Source organism: Cervus elaphus, chromosome 3, assembly GCF_910594005.1.
Source record: "Cervus elaphus chromosome 3, mCerEla1.1, whole genome shotgun sequence".
Lineage (NCBI taxonomy): Eukaryota > Metazoa > Chordata > Mammalia > Artiodactyla > Cervidae > Cervus > Cervus elaphus.
The window spans coordinates 31,948,870-31,969,627 of NC_057817.1; the positions used below are offsets into that span (position 1 = coordinate 31,948,870).

Below are 20,758 nucleotides of genomic sequence, written 5' to 3' on the forward strand. Positions count from 1 at the left end.
AATGGGATTAATGGACTTCCCAGGTGGCACAGTGGTAAAAAATCCTCCTGCCAGTGCGGGAGATGCAGGAAGTGCGGGTTTGATCCCTGAGTCGGGAATATCCCCTGGAGAAGGAAACGGCAACCCACGCCAATATTCTTGACTGGGAAATCCCACGGATAAAGGAGCCTGGTGAGCTACACAGTCCATGGGGTCGCAGAGTCAGACATGACTGAGCGCACACGCAGGCAGGCAGTGGGATTGACTAATTACTTATTTTGTCCCTTCATCCTGTCCCTGTCACTTTCCCCACTCTCCCTGTCCTTCCCTCATTTTCCTTTCTCTCTTCAACAGCACCTCTGGGACACCTAGTATTATCTCTGTCAGCTCAATAGCTGAGCCATTGATGACAGACAGATTAAGGAATAGTCTTAAAGCAGTCTTTTAAGAAAGCTTCTACCCCACAGAAATCAAAGAGCCCCAGAGGGCTGATATCTAACTGGAACAGGGGACAGAAATACAGGGAAAACCAAAACACAAACTGACATCTTAAAAGGAACCCCAGCGGGGGGCGGAGCCGGCGCGGCTCGGCGGGGGCCAGGCCCGGGGATTAGTTGGTTTCGGAGCCGAGGAGGGAGCCCGGGCCGCGGCGAGCGCCGAGCAGACAAAGCCACGTACGGGGGGCCCGGCCGGAGGTGGGCTCGGGGCTCGGTGGCGCCCCAGCCCGCACTGAGAGCTCTGGGAACCCGCACGCCGCCCCAATAAAATTTTTGAAAAAAAAAAAAGGAACCCCAAACTAGATTCTCTTGTAGGGGGACTTGCAGATGGAGGAGACAAATGCCTACCCCTGAAGCCTATTAACAACTGTCCCCAGGGTCTATGTAATGGCTGTGGGGGCCTTGATCCTTATAACTGCCAAAGTCCCTCCCCGGATGATGACCTGAGATGAACACACTCTAAGTCACATTGACGTGTGTGCTATCCACACGTAATGTAAACTGCATAGCCCTCCCTCACCTCTGGGTGACACCCCTAAGCAACGCCCCCCTCCTGAGAAGGTGATAGGAATAAGAGAGCCCCAGAGACAGCCTGAGGGCAGGAGGCAGAGATGAACTCCAAGAGGTTCTCAGACAAACAAAATCCACACCAACCCCATCCTGAAAGCCAACTGTCTGAAGTAGCTCTGGGTGTCTTCCCTCCTGTCGACTTAAAAAATAGTCACAACCTAAAAGTGGAGAGTTATGCTTTATTCAGTGGGAATTTTTAGGACTTCAGACCCAGAAGACAGCATCCCAAGTAATCCTGAGAGAACTGCTCCAAGGAGGCAAGGGGAGGAGACATATCATATAGAAACTTTGCTAAGGACAGGTAGTTTGGACTTCAAAAGATTATTGTCAATTGAAGAAAATCAGATATCCCAAGTTAAGGAAATTAGTGCTTTTCTACGTATGGGAAGATGCAAGAGTCTGGACTCACTGAAATTCGTTTCATATGCATCCCAGCTATCCTGGGCCAGTTTCCTCTGTTTTTTCACATCCTGAGCTCCTTTGGGGCTCACCGTAGGGAGTGTCTGCAGTCCTGATGGCTGCTGGATCACAGGTATTCTCCTCCTTCCTGAGTGCACTCAGGGCTCACCAGTCACATTGGAGGGCTGCGATTGCTGATGACTGTGGCATCCTTGTTTACCGACATGGCAGGAAGGGCTCCATCTCTCACTCCTCATCCCTCTGTAGTCCGTGGTTGGATCCCGGCCTCCACATCTGTTGCCTAAGCAATTTTAATAGCCTGCCTAGTAGGCTTTCTGACTTCAAAAAAAAAAAAATGATCATTTACTGAGTGTCTATTATGTGCCAGGCACTGGGGAAGGCACTACCTGCACAGTCTCATCTGGTCCCCTCAACAACTCTGCAGATGGGGCATCATTACCGCCTTTGATGGATGAGGAGTCTGCAGCTTGGAGAAGTGAACCCATGTCACCCAGCTGGAGTACAAGGGCTACTCAAGCCCCTGTTGCTTGCTCTTATAGCCCTTCCTCCACATTCCATTGGTCTAGTGGTCCTTTTCTAAATAAAATGCAGGGACTTCTCTGTGGTCCAGTGACTAAGAAAGACTCTGTACTCCCATGCAAGGGGTATGAGTTTAATCCCTAGTCAGGGAACTAGATTCCACATGGAGCAACTAAGAATTTGCATGCTGCAACTAAAGGTCCCACATGGTGCCACTAAGATCAAAGATCCTACATTGCCGCAACTAAGACCCGGCACAGCCTAATCAGTTAATTACAATAAATAAAATGCAAACATGGTGGTATCATCTTGTCTCTTAAAACCTTCGGTGGCTCCTCACAGGCTGCAGGAAGCAACCCAAACTCCTTCCACAGCTTGCAAGGCCCTTCCACTGTCCTGCTGTCCTCTTCCCTCTAACCGCACGCTCTGACCACAGCAGACTATTTGTAGCTCCCTAAACATGCTGGGACTTCTTGTGCCCGCTAGTTCTGTCCTCTTTGTGTAGGATATTCTTTCCTCCCTGCCCCACCCAATCCACACCCTGTTTTCTACTCCCAGAGAGATCCTACACAACCACCCAAGCCCAGCCCAGATGTCACCCTGAAATCTTCTCCTGCCACCCCCACACACACTCTGCTTGGTGTCAGCACTGCCGTCTTTACATCTATCTGTCTCTTCTCTAGCGCCTGCACTTTCTCCATTACAATCCTCTGTTAACTAGGCTGAATGTCTTGTTAGACTGTAAATTCTGTGTGGGCAGAGATGGTGTCTCTGGAGCCTAGAGAAGAGCCTGGTGGAGAGTGGAAGCTCCACAGATATTTGTAGAATGAGGGAACGAGTTAAGTAAGTAAAAAAGGTGAGCACCTCAAGACAAGGACAGTGTCACAGGCACAAGACACGGTCTGCATCCCCATCTCATGGAGGTGCTCCGCCCCCAGTGGATGTACAGTCAAGGGTGAATGAATGAAGGTGAGAAGAGGAGAGAGGATGGAGGGAGGAGAGAAAAGGGAAGGTTGCATTCACAAGGCAGTTGCAGGCATGGGCACTACTTTGTTCCTTCCACCAGGGGGCGCAAGAGGCCCAGGAGCCTGGTCCTCAGTTCTTGAGGCTCAGTCTTTAACACCAGCCAGGTTTGGGGTTGTTTGCTTCCATAGAAGGATTCGGGAGGAGCCAGGATCCGAGGAAAGGAGCCCACCCAAAGCCCAGGTACCACAGCAGCAGACCTGGCACTGACCTGGCCTGTCCTGCCTGGTGGGACCAGAAGGAGCCAGCTACCTGTCCTGGCATCTCCATGCACCCAGGCGAGGCCCACCTTGGGACAGGTAGGTACTTGCAACAGGAGTCGAGCTGGCCCAGAGCTGAGAAAGAACTCAGAGTCCTTCAGGTCATCGACCTGGGGCAGGTAGTTTTCACAGATTCCTGGACAGGAGGCAATTGTTTAGAATTCACAGCTTTGTCTTCACACAGCTCCTATGCTAGTAAAGGCCAACCTTGCAGGGACTTGGGGCAGAGAGACAATGGGGAACAAAACACAGTCATTGCGCTCTGGGTGCCCCCTCCCCCCCCCCCCACCTTGGAAGCCCGGAGTGTGACCTTGGGCACCACCTTTAACCCTTTCTGGGCCTCAGTTTCCTCATATATTGTTGTTCAGTTACCAAGTCGTGTCTAACTGCAGCACGCCAGGCTTCCCTGTCCTTCACCACCTCTGGAGTTTGCTCAGACTCATGTCCGCTGAGTCAGTGATGCCATCCAACAACATGTAGCATTGTTAAAATGATGAAATGAGCTAATCCGTGAGAAATTTCTAGAATACTGTCCATCAGGCAATAAACATACAATAAACGGCAGCTATTATCAGATATTTGGAGAAGGCAATAGCAACCCACTCCAGTAGTCTTGCCTGGAAAATCCCATGGATGGAGGAGCCTGATAGGCTGCAGTCCATGGGGTCTCGAGGACACGACTGAGCAACTTCACTTTCACTTTTCACTTTCATGCATTGGAGAAGGAAATGGCAACCCACTCCAGTGTTCTTGCCTGGAGAATCCCAGAGACGGTGGAGCCTGGTGGGCTGCCGTCTATGGGGTCTCACAGAGTCGGACACGGCTGAAGCAACTTAGCAGCAGCAGCATTATCAGATATTACCGTGATGGTGATTCAGTATCAACAAGCTCTTAGAAGCTCGCATGGAAGGCCCACAGTAGACTGGCCACTGCCACCAGCTTTGAATTAGCCTTGAGCATCCAACCAGCTGATCTTTCCATGGCAATCCTTAGGGATAGAGAAGAGAGATGAGTACTCTGTGCTCACAAGGACTTCAGACCTGAAATGGAACACACCAAACAGATCCAGAGAGAAAACTGAGACTCAGATCCCGTGACTGGAAGAGGCCACAGAGACAAGTGGAGGCAAGGCAGAGAGAAGAAGGGTCCAGCCCAGTGACCTGCCACCCTATCTCTTGGGGTCTTGAGGCCATGTGGCTGCATGGCCGCCCTCCTGGGACATTCATTCCAACCAAGATAGCTTGGTGACTTTGGTCTAAATTAAATGCCACCAAACATTTGTATTCTAGAGAATTTTTAGAGTGCTGTAGTTTTTGCCTCTCACCCACCCCTGTGAACAGGTGTGCAAGGGGACCAGTACAAACAGGAAGAGTGAGAGGATTGGATGGGAGGTGTCAGAGGGAGGTGAGAAAGCAGCCTGGGATGCTGGAGAGATGGAGGGTGAATCTGGACCATGGTCGCTGTGGCCGGGCCTGGGTTCAGCTATGCATTCTTTCTCTCTGGGCACTGGGCAGGGGTGGGGGTGGCCTCTTGAGTGGTGGGGGTCATATGGCGGGAGTTGGGTCCCTTGGGTCCTGTTTTTGTCTGCTCCTGCCACAGCTTTCTCTGCTCTATACCTTCTGCCCCCGCCACTGAGCATAGACTCAAAGTTCCCACTCTCCTTCCAGAAGTAGTGCTCATGCTACTTCCTCCACGAAGCCCTCCTTGATTCTGACCCTCTGCCGGGGACCATCTCTGAATTTGCATGTTAACTTGTTTATACTGTCTCATGGGGCTCTTGTCTTGCCTTTGCACGTACAGAGATGTCAGAGGACAGCACTGAGAGCATGGATTCTGGACTCCCTGGGCCAAGATTCTGACTCTAGCATTTGTAGTTGTATGGTGGGGTGAAACTTCTGTGTGCCTAACTTCTGTGTGCCTCAGTTTTTCTCCTCTACACATTGGGGAGAACAACAGTACTTTCTGGGCAGGGCAGATAGGATTTTAAAATTTTACTTAAATATTTGGCTGTGTTGGATCTTGGTACCTACACTTGGGTTTTCTCCAGTTGCAGTGAGCGGGCTTCTCCTTGTGGTGGCTTCTCTTGCTATGGAGCAGGCCTTCAGTAGTTGCAGCACTCGGGCCCAGGAATTGTGGCTCTTGGGCCCTAGGGCATGCAGGGTTAGGTAGTTGCTGCTCTCAGGCTCAGTAGCTGGGGCACGGGCTTTGTTGCCTTGTGGCATGTGGAATCTTCCGAGACCAGGGATCGAACCCATGTCCCCTGCGTTGGCAGGTGGATTCTCAGCCACTGGACCACCAGGGAAGCCCTGACAGGGCTTTGAGCCACATATGTAAAAGTACTTAGACCTGGACCTCGAACGTAGGAAACACTCTCTAAGTGTATGCTCTTGTTGTCACTGGAGGGCTTGTGCCTTACCTCCTGAAGCCTGTCACTCCTTGAGGAGAAGTCTCTTTACTTAAGCTGATGTGTGTCTCCTCAGGGCCTCAGCCCAGGGCCTGGCCACTGTGGGTCCTCACTGACCTTGTGTGGAATGGTGATGGGACCCGAGGGCCCTCTTGCTTGGTCTCCTGTCCCTCTGGGGCCCCCAGAGAGCCGGGCTGCCTCCGTGGCTGAGGCCCTGCCTCCCACAGCCCCGCCTGAGCTCCAGCAATTTTCCCTGGCAGCTCCCACGTTCTGGACTAACTTTAGGGTTGGTTTCCAGCTGTGGTTGGATTTTTCTGTTTGAAAAATATTTTAAGCAGCTGGTGGGGAAGGGGTGGAGAGGTGGGAAAAGAATAATAAATAAGGTCATGAAAGGAAGATTGTCTACATGGCTTGGAGTGGCCACTGCCTCCAGCGTGGTCTCTGGGCTGTGCCAAGGACTGGGGAGCTTCAGGTGATTGGGGGTGGGGAGGGGACACCCTGGTGGCTTTACAGGCTGACGAGAAAGGCTCTCTCTACCCTTTGCAAGCACCTCTTGTTTCTGCTTTCACTTTACTCCCTGCACAGGTTCTGATGGTGCAAGAAAGGAACAGAGGGGGAAGAGCTAGTTCTGCAGCAGGCAGCCTTGAGATTAGACCCCGAGAAGAACGTAGTCTCAGAATTTATCCCAGAAACCCACCCTTACGTCACTCACAGCTCTGTTTTTCTGCAGAACTCAACTTCCTTCTTAGCTCTTATTACACAAGACCTCAGACAGCCCCCCACCCCGTTGATCTTCATTCTCCTAACAGCAGAAGTTCCATCTGCCTGCACCCGTTTCATCAGCTTCCTCTTCCCTTTCAGCTCAGCTCTGCCACTGAGGCCGTCGTCGGGCTCTTTTCACCTCGGGGGGTGGGGGTGGTGGTGAGGTGGGGAGACCTCCGAGAGGAGCTGGCAATGGCTGAGGTTGGGGGCAAGGATCAGAAGCCCAGGGGCTGCCCCCCCTGCAAAGCAGATGGAAGGTTCCTGCTGCCCCTGTGCTGGCTGGGCAGGATGGAGGAGACAGAGGCCCACAGAAAATCAGGGAGGGGAGACAAACTAAATCACAGAGTCGAACAGAAGCCGAGTCAGGAAGAGACGGGGAGCAAGTCAGACGGAGGGGGGTAGGGAGCTGACGGTCACCGGGCAGAAGCCCTGGCCAGGCCCCACAGAAATTCCTGTGGCCTCTGATGGCAGGGTGGGCTCAGGCCTGAGGGCCATTGGGGTGCTGTGGCCCAGCATGGTGTCTCTGGCCTGGAAGGGCAGCGGGGGCCCTGCCTCCGTGCCCAGTTCTCCCGAGGGAGCCCTCCACTGGAGTCAGAGCCAGCACAGGGGGCACGCTGTTGTGCAGGCTGGGCCTTGGAGCCCTGGGGTGCTGTGGGGTGGCAGAGAGTGCCTCACTGTCTAGGAGAGCTAAGAGCAGGGCCAGGAAAGGCTGGGAAGTAGGGGGGGCAGACCTTCCAGGCATGAGGAAGGACCCCAGTGAAGCAGGAAGTGGTGGGCCTGGGGACCAAGGAAGGGGCCATGCTGCTGAGGAATGCGGAGTAGCAGCTGGGTGCAGAAAGGAGGCTATCTGGGGTTCAGGGAACTTTGCAGGGGCGAGGATAATGCCAGCCAGGAAGTTGGGTGGGCCGCTGTGCACATAGCTCTCAGCCCTCTGTGGTGGGGAGGAGCTGTGGGGAAGGGCAGGCTGGTTTTGAGTGGACCTACAGCAACCCACACCTCTTAGACACCTCTGCCCTCCCAGGCCTCCACCAGCAAAGAAAACAACACTGGTCTAGGTTTATAAATGAAATCTCTACTTGTTAGGTCACCCTTGCCATACAGCTAACCCTGACCCCGAGAGTATGAATGAGAATGGGAACTTACACTTGCTCATATTATTTTACATTTATACTGAACATGAAACTTTTCAAAACATTTTTTCTTATTATGAAACATAGCATACATCTGTTAAATATATACATATATGAACAGTTTAATAAATAATTATAAATTAAACATCCTTGTTTCCATAGCCCAGAATTAGAACACTGCCAGCACCTCAGAGGTCCTTGTGTCCTTTCCTGATCACAGCCTTATCCTCTGCCCTGGAGGGAGCCAGATCCTGACACCTAATCATCATTTCCTTGTTTGTCTTCCGAAGCATTTCGTCTCATAGATATTATCATCTTTGAGTTTCACAATAACCTTATTATTCCCATTTTACAGATGAGGAAACTGAGGCTCAGAAGGTTTTAATAACCTTAGTCCGAGATCACCCAACATGTAAGCAGCAGAATCGGGATCACATTTGGACTGGCTGAGGCCCAGGTGGTTTCTTAATCAAACTGGGATCCAAAGGAAACCCTGGGACAACCCCGGTTTTGGAGATGGGTGTCCTAGTGCCCCAGAAGAGGGGGAGGCCATCTTCATGGCCAGGCCACGCGCTCCTCTCCTGGATTTGTTGACTCCCCTGACTGGGCAGGGTCCTGCTGTGTGAATACCTGGCAGGAAATGATGGAGGCCTGGGGGGAGTTGGGAGGGGAGGGGAGGTGAAGTAAATGGAGGCTGGGGAATCAAGAGGATGGGATCGGTGCCTAGAGAGAGCTTCAGGCCCTGCCAGACACAAGCCAGGGGAGTCCAGATCTGTGGGGATGTGCCTGAGCCTGGTGTGCACCCAGGTTTTTGCCAGATTTACCAGGTGTGTCCTCCTTGGTGGGCCAGATGCGCTTGGTGTGAGCATGCGCACAGGAGTGTGTGTGTGCGTGTGAGCACGTGCACACACCTGGCATGTCTATGCATGTGCCCAATTCTACACACTTAGACTGCCATAACCACCTCCCCCACCCTCATCTTTTTTTTAAATTATAAAATTATATATGCTTGGGGGCTTCCCCGGTGGCTCGGGTGGGTTAAGTATCTGCCTGCAATGCAGGAGACCTGGGTTTGATCCCTGGGTTGGGAAGATCCCCGGGAGGAGAGCATGGCAACCCACTCCAGTATTCTTGCCTGGAGAATCCCAAGGACAGAGGAGGCTGTCAGGCTACAGTCCATAGGGTCAGAAAGTGTCAGACACGTCTGAGCAACTAAGCAGGCACGCACATGCTTAGTATAAAAATTCAAATATGAAATTCTTTCCTTTAATTCTAATCCAAATGACCCTGGGCATAAATTTGGACATTTATCTTTCTATACTTCGTTCTAAGCACATTCAAAGTGAAAGTGAAGTCACTCAGTCGTGTCCCACTCTTTGCGACCCCATGGACTGTAGCCCGCCAGGCTCCTCCATCCATGGGATTTTCCAGGCAAGAGTACTAGAGTGGGTTGCCATTTCCTTCTCCAGGGGATCTTCCCGACCCAGGGATGGAACCTGGGTCTCCCTCCTTGCAGGCAGACGCTTTACCGTCTGAGTCACTATAGTTATTTAGATACGGATATCCAAGTGCAGTGGTTTGAAGTGTAATTATTTTTAGTAAAATGGTTTCAGAATCTACTTATTTTTTTCCCACTTACTGTACTGTGGTCATCCTCTCTGTCTGGATACATGGGTTTATTTGACATTTTTAAAAAGTTGAAGAGGGCTCCATGACATACCATCATGTGTTTAACTGGGTGGACCTCTCCCAGTCCCGGATTGCCTGGAAGCTGAGAGAGTTGGGTGTAGGTGGAGGCGGGGGCCACGGAGACGGGCCCCCCATGGGAGGCGGCCCAGTCCAACTACACTTTGTGCGCTTAGCCGTTCAGCCGTGTCCGACTCTCCGCAACCCCATGGACTGTAGCCTGCCAGGCCCCTCTGTCCACGGGCTCCTCCAGACAAGAATTCTGGAGTGCGTTGCCATGCCCTCCTCCAGGGCATTTTCCCAACCCAGGGATTGAACCCAGGTCTCCCGCATTGCGGGCGGATTGTTTACCAGCTGAGCTACCAGGGAAGCCCAGCTGCCCTTTGGCCTCCTGCAAATGAATTCCCTTCACCCCCACCCACCCAAAGTCCACACCTCCTATGCTCTGTCACTTGACCTCTGCACAGGGGCGCAGGTTTGGGGGCGCCGCTCGGTGCGGTGAGCTCCTGACTCTCAGGCTGTCTGATCTTACAGAGCTGGGAGGACGGGGTTGAGGACCCGGGAGTCAGGAGGCTCTGCCCCACCCTGCGGGGAGTGAGAGTGCCGCCTACCCAGACGGCCCCAGCAGAGGGCGCCATGCTGGTGGTGAGCCTGGCGCTGCCCTGGGCCCAGGTGGCAGCTTCCTGCTTCCCAGAGGGCACGGTGATGGGAACTGAGCCAGACAGTTCAGCCAGGCTCGGTGCCCCCGCCCCTGCACGGGTGTCATGGAAAATCCGAAGCCTTGATCTTTGTTCTTGATCGCTCCTCCCCGACTTTTACAACTGGAAACTTGCAGCCTCTTTGTTCCCATCAGCTTGGGAGGGAGGTGGGGGGGAGGGGGCGGTGGCTGAATCAGCAGCGGGGGGTACAGAGCCTGCTGCTTCTGAGGATCAGCCATGACCCCTTCTCTCTTTCACCTACACTCACAGTTTGTCTGTAAACAGAGGGCACTCCTGTGCTGGGAGGCAGGAGCGGGGATGGGCCTGGCCTTGGGGTCCTTCTTGGGTAAACCGTCTCCCCTCGCTGAGACCAATCCCCCGGGGGACCAGGGCCTGAGTCCCTTGCTACCAGCACCCCTAATTCCTCTAAAGTCCTGGTGGCACATGGCTCCCAGCCCTGCTCATTCCTCAGGTGGGACCTGTGTGTCTGTTTCTACCACGGGATCCAAATCCAATTAGAAATTTATGGTAAGGGAACCACTACGAGAGTTACTGCCTTCCCCTGTGACTTGCCCGCTTGTGCAGGCCTCTCCCCCTCTTCTGGCATGGCCAGAGTTCATGGAAACGTCTCAGGTCAGTGATTCTCACCTTCCTTTCCTTCCCTGGGAGAGAGGGGCCCAACCCTTGTGCTCTGGAGCCTGGCACCTTCCTCTCCTCAAAGCCCTGCTTTCCCGGGGACGGTGTGCTATGGGGGAGGAGCGGCAGGCCTGGGGGCCTCACCCCATCTTCCGGCACCATCTGCTCGATGAGTTGTGTCTCTTGCTTCCTGCGATCTTAGAAGTAAGCCTGGAGGTAAAGCAGGAGGTGAAGAAGTAAGCAGGAGGTGAAGCAGAGAGATGGAGGCGTCCTTGTCCCGAAGGTGAGGGAGGACAAGAGGGAGAAGGACCAGATCCTTATTCAGCAGGTGCTGCACCCAGCAAGTCATAGATGCTGTTAGATCAACCTTCTCTCTGAGGACCCTGTCATCTGCTGTGTGTGCGAGGGTGTGTTGGGGGCAGTGAGTGCATAACCTTTTGGATCTTGGGCAAGGAGACCTGAGGGAGGCCTGGGGTGGTCGAGGCCAGCCTCCTGAATTAGGGTGGGAGGGGCTGCCCAGGCCACGGCTGCCTGCCTGGGGTTCAGCAGGGCTGGGCCTGCTTGTCTGTCTGTGTGATGTTCTCATCTGGGGTCTGGAACAGGCAGTGCTGTGAGGCAGAGGGAACCGAGCTCGCTGGCCTGGTGCATGGCCATTAACTGAGGAGGCCCTGCCTGCCAGGACCCATTGCTTCTGGCTGGGCCAGAGCAAGACTGAAGAGCTGAGCCCGCCCCTGCAGGCCAGGGAGGGGTGCTGGGGGCTGAGGGACCACAGGCCGGGCCTCTCCGTCCCCCACATCCGATCTGCCTCACCGCCCAAGCAGCACAGATTATTTTTGCTCCTTCAGGCTCTGCCAGGGCCTTTGCCCCATCTCCAGGAGTTACTCAGTTACCAGCATTGGTTTTCTATTTCCAGAGCAAGGCAGGCCCTCCCCTCCCAGCTTCCTTCACCCGGGTCCTGGCACTTCCTCTCCATGCAGCCCAAGAGGGGGCCCGAGAGGCATAGGTCCAGGTTCGAGGGTAGATGGTGATAGTCGCTAAGTTGTGTCTGACTCTTGCAACCCCATTGACTGGGGCCTGCCAGGCTCCTCTGGACTGGAGTGGGTTGCCATTTCCTTCTCCAGGGGATCTTCCCAACCCAGGCCTCGAACTGGGGTCTCCTGCATTACAGGCAGATTCTTTACCAACTGAGCTATGAGGGAAGCCCCGTTCGGGGGTAGAGGTTTCCTCAACTTTACTGGAAGAGGCAGGGGTGCCTGAGGAAGGCTAACCCCCGTCTCATTCACACCTTCATTCTCTGGCTTCCACCCAGAATGCAGAACAGGTCTTTTAAAAATCCCTCTGCCAGATCCACACCGCCTCCCCAGAGCCGTAAGTTGGCGGGACATGACAGTTGCATCTGCTTCCTCCTCAGCCATCCCCTCTTCGCCACACCCTCCAGCCTGACTTCTGCCTGCCACCATTCATAATAAATTCACCAGACTCTCACCTCACAGGCTTCCTCTGTCTCAGCTGCTTTAACTCAGCTGACCCCACCCTGAAACCCTTCCCTCTCCCGGCTTCCCCACACGGTGCTCTCCTGGTTTTCTTCCTGCCCCGGTGGTGGCTTCAAAGTGACTCTAAAGTCAGTGCCCTTGGACTTGGTCTGGGGCTCCTCTCTGTAGGTTTCCATGGCTGTACCTACCACCCACAAGGTGGCAAGTCCACATGTCTGACTGGCCCTGTCCTCCCATTGGAGGCCCGATTTCCAGAGGCAGGTCCCACGTGACATTCCTGCCTGAGGTGCCTGGTCATTTTGAGCTTAACCTGTCTTGACAAGAACTCGGGATTCTCACCTGCTACGTACACCCCCAGGCTTGCCTATGTCACCTCCGCCTTCCTCATTGCTAAGGACTGTGGTCCTTGATTCCTCCTCACCTTCCACATCCATATTATCATCAGGTCCAGCAAACCCTGCCTCCAAAGTGTACTGCTAATCCCACCATTTCTCTTTTTTTTTTTTTTAAATATGGAACGCTTCACGAATCTGCGTGTCATCCTTGCGCAGGGGCCATGCTAATCTTCTTTGTATCGTTCCAATTTTAGTATATGTGCTGCCGAAGCGAGCACTCCACCATTTCTCTTAATTGCCATGACCACCGCAGTTTCTTCTAAATTACCCTCTTCTCCTTACTTGGACTCTACCCTCATGACTAGTCCCCTGCTTCCAACTTGGGACTCCTCCATTTCAGTCCCCATGAGCATTAAGAATCATCATTCAGACCATAGTAGCCTTTCCCCACAAACCTTTCAGAGTGTGTGTGTGTGTGTTACTGTAGACTATAACGCAGGTCCTGAGTAATTCTGGACTTCCCCCATGTCCCCAGCTTCATCTTCTGCCCTCCTTACTGACCAGGCACTTGGCTCTTTCAGTTCCTAAAGGTTGAAGTTCTTTTTCTGCCTCAGGGCCTAGAACTTCCACTCCCCCTGCCTGCCCCTCCCCCTCCAACAGCCCACCCCATTCTCATCCTGTCCGTTGGCCTGAGTGTCACCTCCTCAGAGAGGCTTTCCACACTGTCCCGTTCACACTAGCCCTCTAGGTCTCAGCTGGCAAAGCCAGGTTAGTCTGTGGGGCTGGAGGAGACGAGTGAAGGGGGGACTCCCTGGGACAATGCTGCCTGCCACAGGTGGTGGAGCACAAACTTCCAGCAGTTTCTTTACACCCAAGCCTAGGGGATCTGCCTGGACTCAGGATGGAACCGGCCACCAGCACGTGTCCAGGGGTGTCCTGGCCTCACCAGCCTCTCCCAGTGACATTAAACATTTTGTCCTCCGTCCCTCAGAGGATTCCAAGGTCTGGGGAATATGAGCAGTATAGGAGAAGGGGCTGGTGAAATGCTAGCCCTACCCTGACCCCCGCCCATCCCAAGAGTCTCAGATCCTTCCTAGTCTGGGGCTATAGGTGGGCTCACATTACTCTTGCCTGGAAAATCCCGTGAACGGAGGAGCCTGGTAGGCTGCAGTCCATGGGGTCGCGAAGAGTCGGACACGACTGAGCAACTTCACTTTCACGCATTGGAGAAGGCAATGGCAACCCACTCCAGTGTTCTTGCCTGGAGAATCCCAGGGATGGGGGAGCCTGGTGGGCTGCCGTCTATGGGGTCGCACAGAGTCGGACACGACTGAAGCGACTTAGCAGCAACAGCAGCATATTGCTTTGCTTGGAAACCCCAGGTCTCAGCCCCAGTCAGGTTGGGCTCCAAGAAGGTATCCTTGCCCTCCTCCTCCCTCCAGAAGGGCCAGGCCTGTCCCCCACTTGGCTCCTGTGGCATCAGAGGTCTGTGCAGCTCACCCTCCCCAGGGTCTTCTCTGCCTAAGAACTAGCAGCGTCTTCCCAGCTTTGTCTCTTCCAGTGGCATTTGTGGTATATGGAGCCCAGGTCTCTGAGAACCAAGATGACCTTGTTTCAGCTAACTCTTTTTCTGGCTTTCCAACTCCGCACGGCTCTATCTATTTCTTTGTGTCTCCCTGTGTGTGTTGTCTTTAGTTGCTCAGTCATGTCTGACTCTTTGTGACCCTGTGGACTGTAGCCCACCAGGCTTCCCTGTCCATGGGGATTCTCCATACAAGAATACTGGAGTGGGTTGCCATGCCCTCCTCCAGGGAATCTTCCTGACCCAAGGATCGAACCCAAGATCTCTCGCATTGCAGGCAGATTCTTTACCAGCTGAGCTACCAGGGAAGCCCTGTGTCTGTCTATTGCTTCCCAATTAATTGATAATTTTCAAGGAGATGTAGCTTGGGTATGGGGAATCCCTTCCTTGAGTCTTCATGGGACTGACATGTGGGATTTCCCAGCATCGGTTCCAACACCTAAGGAATGAGTCTAGACACATGCTTTACATATTTCCCTAGTCACATTTGACCTAATTCATAGGGCTGCTCTCCACCTGTGCAAATACACACATAGTCACATGTATGCACACTTGCACATATATATTCTCTCAGCCATGCTTGCACATACATTGACACACATGCCCTAGCACCTGGATGCCATCCATCTATCTATCCTGTAACGGAAGGTGTTGGTGAGCGTGTCAGGAAGGAGCCCACTGTTGCTGACATCCACAGAATTCATCCTCTGGCCCTTTGTTGAACAAATCTCACAACTAAGGATGTGCCGTTTGAGTCTTAGAAGGCAGTCCTTGCATGAGATGGCTTATTGTTGTTGTTCAGTCACTCAGCCGTGTCTGACTCTTTGCAGCACACCAGGCTTCCCTGTCCTTCACTGTCTCCCCCAGTTTGCTCAAACTCATGTCCATTGAGCCAGCGATGCCATCCAACCATCTCATCCTCTGTCGCCCCCATCTCCTCTTGCCTTCAATCTTTCCCAGCATCAGGGTCTTTTCCAGTGAGTTGGCTCTTCGCATCAAGTGGCCAAAGTATTGGCACTTCAACTTCAGCATCAGTCCTTCCAAAGAATATTCAGGGTTGACTTCCTTTAGGATTGACTGGTTTGATCTTCTTGCAGTCCAAGGGACTCTCAAGAGACTTCTACATCACAGTTCAAAAGCATCACTTCTTCAATGCTCAGCCTTCTTTATGGTCCAACTCTCACATCCATACATGACTACTAGAAAAACCATAGCTTTGACCATACGGACCTTTGTAGCATATTGAACACTGGGGAGAGATAGGCTTGTTTGTGGGTGAGGGCTGTTTAGCTTAGAGGCCAGATGGATAAAGAAGGAGCCACAGCATGGTAGGAGCACCAAGTAGAAGACAATTCCCCTTGGCAGGAATGTAGGGAAAGAGAATACTGGAAGACTTTTTAAGGATACAGATTCTAGTAATCAGCATTAGGAGCTATTCTGTTGTGTGGCAAAGAACAGCCTTCTATTCCTTTTCCATTCACAGGGCAAGTTAGCTACATCCACTGACCTTGGTGAGTGATGTTTTGGAGAAATCAAGCAAAATGGAGTGAATTTGATACTCGAATCCATGCAAGTACAAAGTGGAAATGTCCACAGGAGGCAAGACATGAGAGAGAAAATCCCACAGAAGCACAAACTTGGAGCCAGAAGTGAGCAAAGTGGCTGAGGTCAGGGTGGGGGGACCTAAGGCCAATATCCACTCCTAGACGTACTGGGAGGGACCTTGGATTTCCCACCTCCTGTGGGATGAATGTTTGAATTGATATCTCAAAGAACAAATGACCCAAGCCAAGTTCCATGTAAATCACACGTTAAAACATGTGTGCTCACACTCACGTAAGAATTTCTTTCCCCTTAGTAGAGCATGAATCAAGCAGTGATTTGGCAAGTAACAGGTTAACTTTATAATGAAGACAGCCAAACCAGAATATTTAGGTTCAAAAATCTGCCACTGGCCTGAAGGATCTGGTTTGGCCTTCCTGACTTAGCAAATTAACCAGAAAATTGCCAAAGCCCTGAACTTGTGCTTGACAGACACTCTTTTAGCATGGCCTGCATCCTTGTAGATATATAGATATCTCTCCACACATTATTATTAAGTGTATCTCTCCACATGTTATTACATCTAATTTATATTTGTAACCAACTCAGTGATTGTCCCAGACTATCCAGAACTGAACTTTCATAGCAGGCTGGTTTTCTACAGCTGCCTAGCATGTGACTGAACCATAGGTAGAAAACACTGGAAAAATGGGACATGCCAAACAAAGAAAAGGCCATGATTGCTTCTGTTATTGTTACTGTGATGATGTTTACTATTAGCCTAAATTGCACATAAATTGGCAAAGAAAACCTGCTTTTATAACAGAACCCCGAGTAATAAACACCAAATAGGAAACGAATTTAAAGTAAAGAAATAGGGGGCTTCCCTGGTAGTCCAGTGGCTAAGATTCTGCAATCCCAATGCAGGGGGTCTGGATTCAATCCCTCGTCAGGATACTGACATACTGCATGCTCCAACTGAGACCCGGTGCAGCCACATTAATATTAAAAAAAGAAAGAAAGAAAGAAATAGGAAGATGGCAGGTTTAATGGAAGCCTTTTGAGTCAAAAGAGATTTTTTGCATTTTTATCTTATTTTGTTAGAGACTTGCTTTCAGAATGTGTCAGCGTCATCTGTACCACGATGAAGTAGGTGTAGGTGCTTTAGAGAAGTCCTTCCAGCTCTAAAATACTGAAACTCCCTCAGAGTGGGAGCCTCAGTACTCAAGTAGGTCATCAGGTGTTTACGAGAATGGTCAGATAAGGTGGACAAGTGTGCTAAGTCACTTTAATCTTGTCCAACCCCATGGACTGCAGCCCACCAGGCTGCTCTGTCCACAGGATTCTCCAGCAAGAATACTGGAATGGGTTGCCATTTCCTACTCTGGGGGCTCTTCCCCACCCAGGGATTGAACCCACGTCTCATATCTCCTGCATTGGCAAGGCTGTTCTTTACTGCTAATGCTACCTAGGAAGCCCATTGGTGAACATAGTATGCCTCAAATTTTAATGTGAATGTTAAAATGTGAATCACTTAAGGATCTTGTTCAAATGCTGATTCTGACTCACCAAGTCTGGGTTTGAAATTTCTTATTTCTAACAAGCTTCCAGAGTGGGCTGATGCTGCTGGTCCATGGACCACACTTTGAGAAGCAAAGGCATTAAACCTCCAGGGTCTGGAGTGAGAAGTCCCAGCTCTGTCCCTAGTTTCTTATCTTTGCTGAGCCTCAGTTTCCTCTTTTGCAAAATAAAAGCAGTCTTAAATACATTCTCCCAGAGGATGTTGTGAGGCTCATGGGAGATAACATATCTGAGCGATTGCTCTACATGGTAAAGTGTCTTACAAATGATTATTATTGTTTCGGGGTTGCCTGGCTTTACCTTCAAAGACTTTGGAGTGGAGCTGACATGGTGGGTGGACTGATGGGGTGATAGTAGGGAGCATTCCTACATCTTCGTATCAGTTCCACAGCGCGCTCACGTGAAGCTCTTTCCCTGGAAGCTGTAATTTGCAAAGCCAGATGCTCTGTGTTTCTCCCTCCACCCCATGATTGCTGGTCCACTTTTCTCCTGGCCCAGAATCCAGAGAGGCCACATGGCTTCCAGCTGTGCTGGGGCTTCCGGAACACATTCCTCCTCCTCCACCCCCATCCCCCTGGCGAACTCTCCCTTAGCTCCTACGCCAGGGCTGGCCCGGGCAGAACTCGGCACTAGGCAGTTTGAACTCCCTGTCTTTGCCTCAGGCAGCCAGTGCCCTCCTGTCTTCCTGCCTTCAGCTCACTCCACCCAACCCGCCCCTAGTAATCTTCCTGTCAGGAAAGACTCTGATTCTTGAATTCAGGGTTAGCAATGGCTGATAACCTTAGGGTGACCTCTCCTTAGGGGGGCTTCCTGGTGGCTCCATGATAAAGAACCCGCCTGCCAATGCAGGAGACAAGGAGTTTGATCCCTGGCTCAAGAAGATCCCCTGGAGAAGGGAAGGGCAATGTACTCCAGTATTCTTGCCTGGAAAATCCCATGGACAGAGGAGCCTGGTGGGCTACAAGTCCATGGGGTCGCAAAAAATTCGTACACAACTTGGTGACTGAGCACACACACATACACTCCTTAGGGGACAAAGCCAAGATCCCCTTAGCACCATGAGGGAACGGTTCAGGCCTCAGTGCCTGGAAAGGGCATTTTTGGAAGGGCTTAGGAGGCCTCTCTACAACTTCTGAGATCCTAAACTTTGGTGTCCTGCATATGTCAGCCTTGCAGTGCTCCATTTTCAGCCACAAACATTCTAACCTGGCAGTGTTCTTGCTCCCGGCCCGCATGGTGTTTGTGAAAGCTGAGACCAATTCCTTTGATTTCAGAGACTGATATGAACACCTGGCCAGTCCAGCTTTCTTGGCCACATAGAAGCTTGGACACAGATGTCATGATGAGCTATGGGTTTCCAACCCACTTCCCCACTTAACAGCCTTGTTGTTACGTATGGGAGAGCCTAGTGGTCACGTATGGGACACGATCTCCTCCAGGTGTTCTGGGTGATGAATACCACCGTAGCATCCTTGCCCCTTCTCACTGTTATTCAGACCAATCTCATCCAAGTAAGGAAGATGAATATTATTATAAGGATAACTTTAATTTACTCTGATTATTGTTATTTTTAACTATGGAGTTTCTAAACTGTGGTGCTTTATGTAACAGTAAGAACAAATAGGGACATTGCACAGTTGTTGGTAACTGTCCATGGACTGTTTGCTCCAATATTGGGGCCACAGACTGCCTACTCAGGAAGAGGACTTGGTTATATATAACAAACCCACTGAATATCTATTTTGTACCAGGTTGCCAGCCTTTGAAGATACAAAGATAAATAAGACATGAGCCCTGTAGCCAGCTGGAAAGGGGAGGGAGAGCTGGATCCCCTGAAGACGTGCTGTTCCTTCAGGCTTTTGTTGTATCTACACTGTCTCTAGTTGCCATGAAGGGTGTTTCTGCCACCTTTTCCCCACTTTTCCTTCCTAAATGAATCTTGCTATTTTACTTTCCTTAAAGTTTGTCAGGTTCGGTAATCTTCTTAGAAACCAGCTTTGGAATTTTCCCATTATTGTTAGTCTCTAGACTATTAATTTTTGCTTTTATTTTTATGCTTCTACTTTCTCTGTTCTCTTGATTTTTAAAATTGAATATGCATCTCACTAACATTCAGTCTTATGTTATTATCAGTATATTTTAAATTATATATTTTCCAACAGAGAGATTTCACTGCATCCATTTTCATGTGTATTGTTTTAATTGTTAGATATTATTTTCATAACCATAATTATTTTTCTTCGGCCTATACATTATTTCAGAGAGCATTTGAAGGTTGCCAAATAAAGATTTTGTTTATCTTTTTGAAATTGAAGTTTTGTTTTATTTCTTTTTTTTATTGAGATACAGTTGATTTACAATATTGTGCCAATCTCTGCTGTTCAGCAAACTGATTCAATTATATACCTCTCTTCTTTTTCAATATCCTTTTCCATTACAGTTTATCACAGGATATTGAATATAGTTCCCTGTGTGATATATTAGGACCTTTTTGTTAGAAGTTTTGTTTTACTTCATTGTGGTCAGAGAACATGAAAAAAAAATAGTTGGTCTTTTTTGGAGATTTGGTTTATGGTCTCCTTGTGTGAATATTTTGTCATGTGTTCTTAAAAAGAATGTGTATTCTCCAGTTTGGGGTTCAAGATTTTATATATGACCTTCTGATCAAGACTTAATAATAAGTTCTATTGTAACGATTTATGATTTATGTTCTTATTCAATTTTTGACTTTTTAAGTTTTGAGTTTCTGTAACAGGTAAATGGAAATCTCCCATTCTAATGGTAGTTTTATTAATTTCTCCTTGTAATTCTGTCAATTTTGCATCATGGATTTCAAGACTATGTTGCTAAAGGGATTCAGATTCAGTTATTTCTCTTTATCTCTACAGTGTTTGCATTTTTTTGTTTGTTTTTCTCTTTAAAGTCAGAGGATGAGATGGTTGGATGGCATCACTGATTCAGTGGACATGAACTTCGGCAAACTCCAGGAGATGGTGAGGGGTAGGGGAGACATGTATTGCAGTCCCTGGGGTCTGAAAGAGTCGGACATGACTTGGCGACTGAGCAACAACAAAAAGTCTATTTGAAAATAACTGTTAATTAATAACATTATTGCTGCCATTAATATTGCTATGCCAACTTAATTTTTTTAATGTTTTGCTTTCAATATTTTTGTGTTACTATTAATTATGAACAAAATATAGACTGACTTTTAAAAATCCAGTCTGAGAGATTCTCTATCCTTTAGAGATGTATGTATATCAATTAGCATTATACACATTTACTTTGTTGTATCCCTGGACTTTAAACAGGAGGTGTCCAGAGGAACTGAGGATGACATGGTTATCCCCAGAAAGATGAATGTGAATTATTCTCTCACGATTCTCCTGAGCATGGCCCGGGAGTTACCTTATCCTGTACTTATTTTACCTTTATCATCCATTTAAAGTGCAGTCACCTTCACGGCCGCCTGCATCTATGAGCCCTGGACCTGTCCTTTGTACCCCTTTCTCCTACTGCTTGGTTATCACAGTCCACAGGAGGGCATTCTCCGGGTGGTCCATTTCCTTCAGCACATGTGAGGGCGGTGTGAATGGGCTGACTCAGTTCTGTGCACAGTGAACCACAGGCACCTACAAGTC

The 20,758-nt window shown here is 50.2% G+C and overlaps 1 non-coding gene across 1 annotated transcript; it reads right to left on the reverse strand.

Annotated features, from left to right (window-relative positions):
* Positions 1-12,583: 12,583 nt before the first annotated feature.
* Positions 12,584-12,690, reverse strand: LOC122686579. Its single transcript, XR_006338836.1, has one exon. It is a non-coding gene; the product is annotated as a U6 spliceosomal RNA (small nuclear RNA).
* Between the last annotated feature and the right edge of the window lie 8,068 nt (positions 12,691-20,758).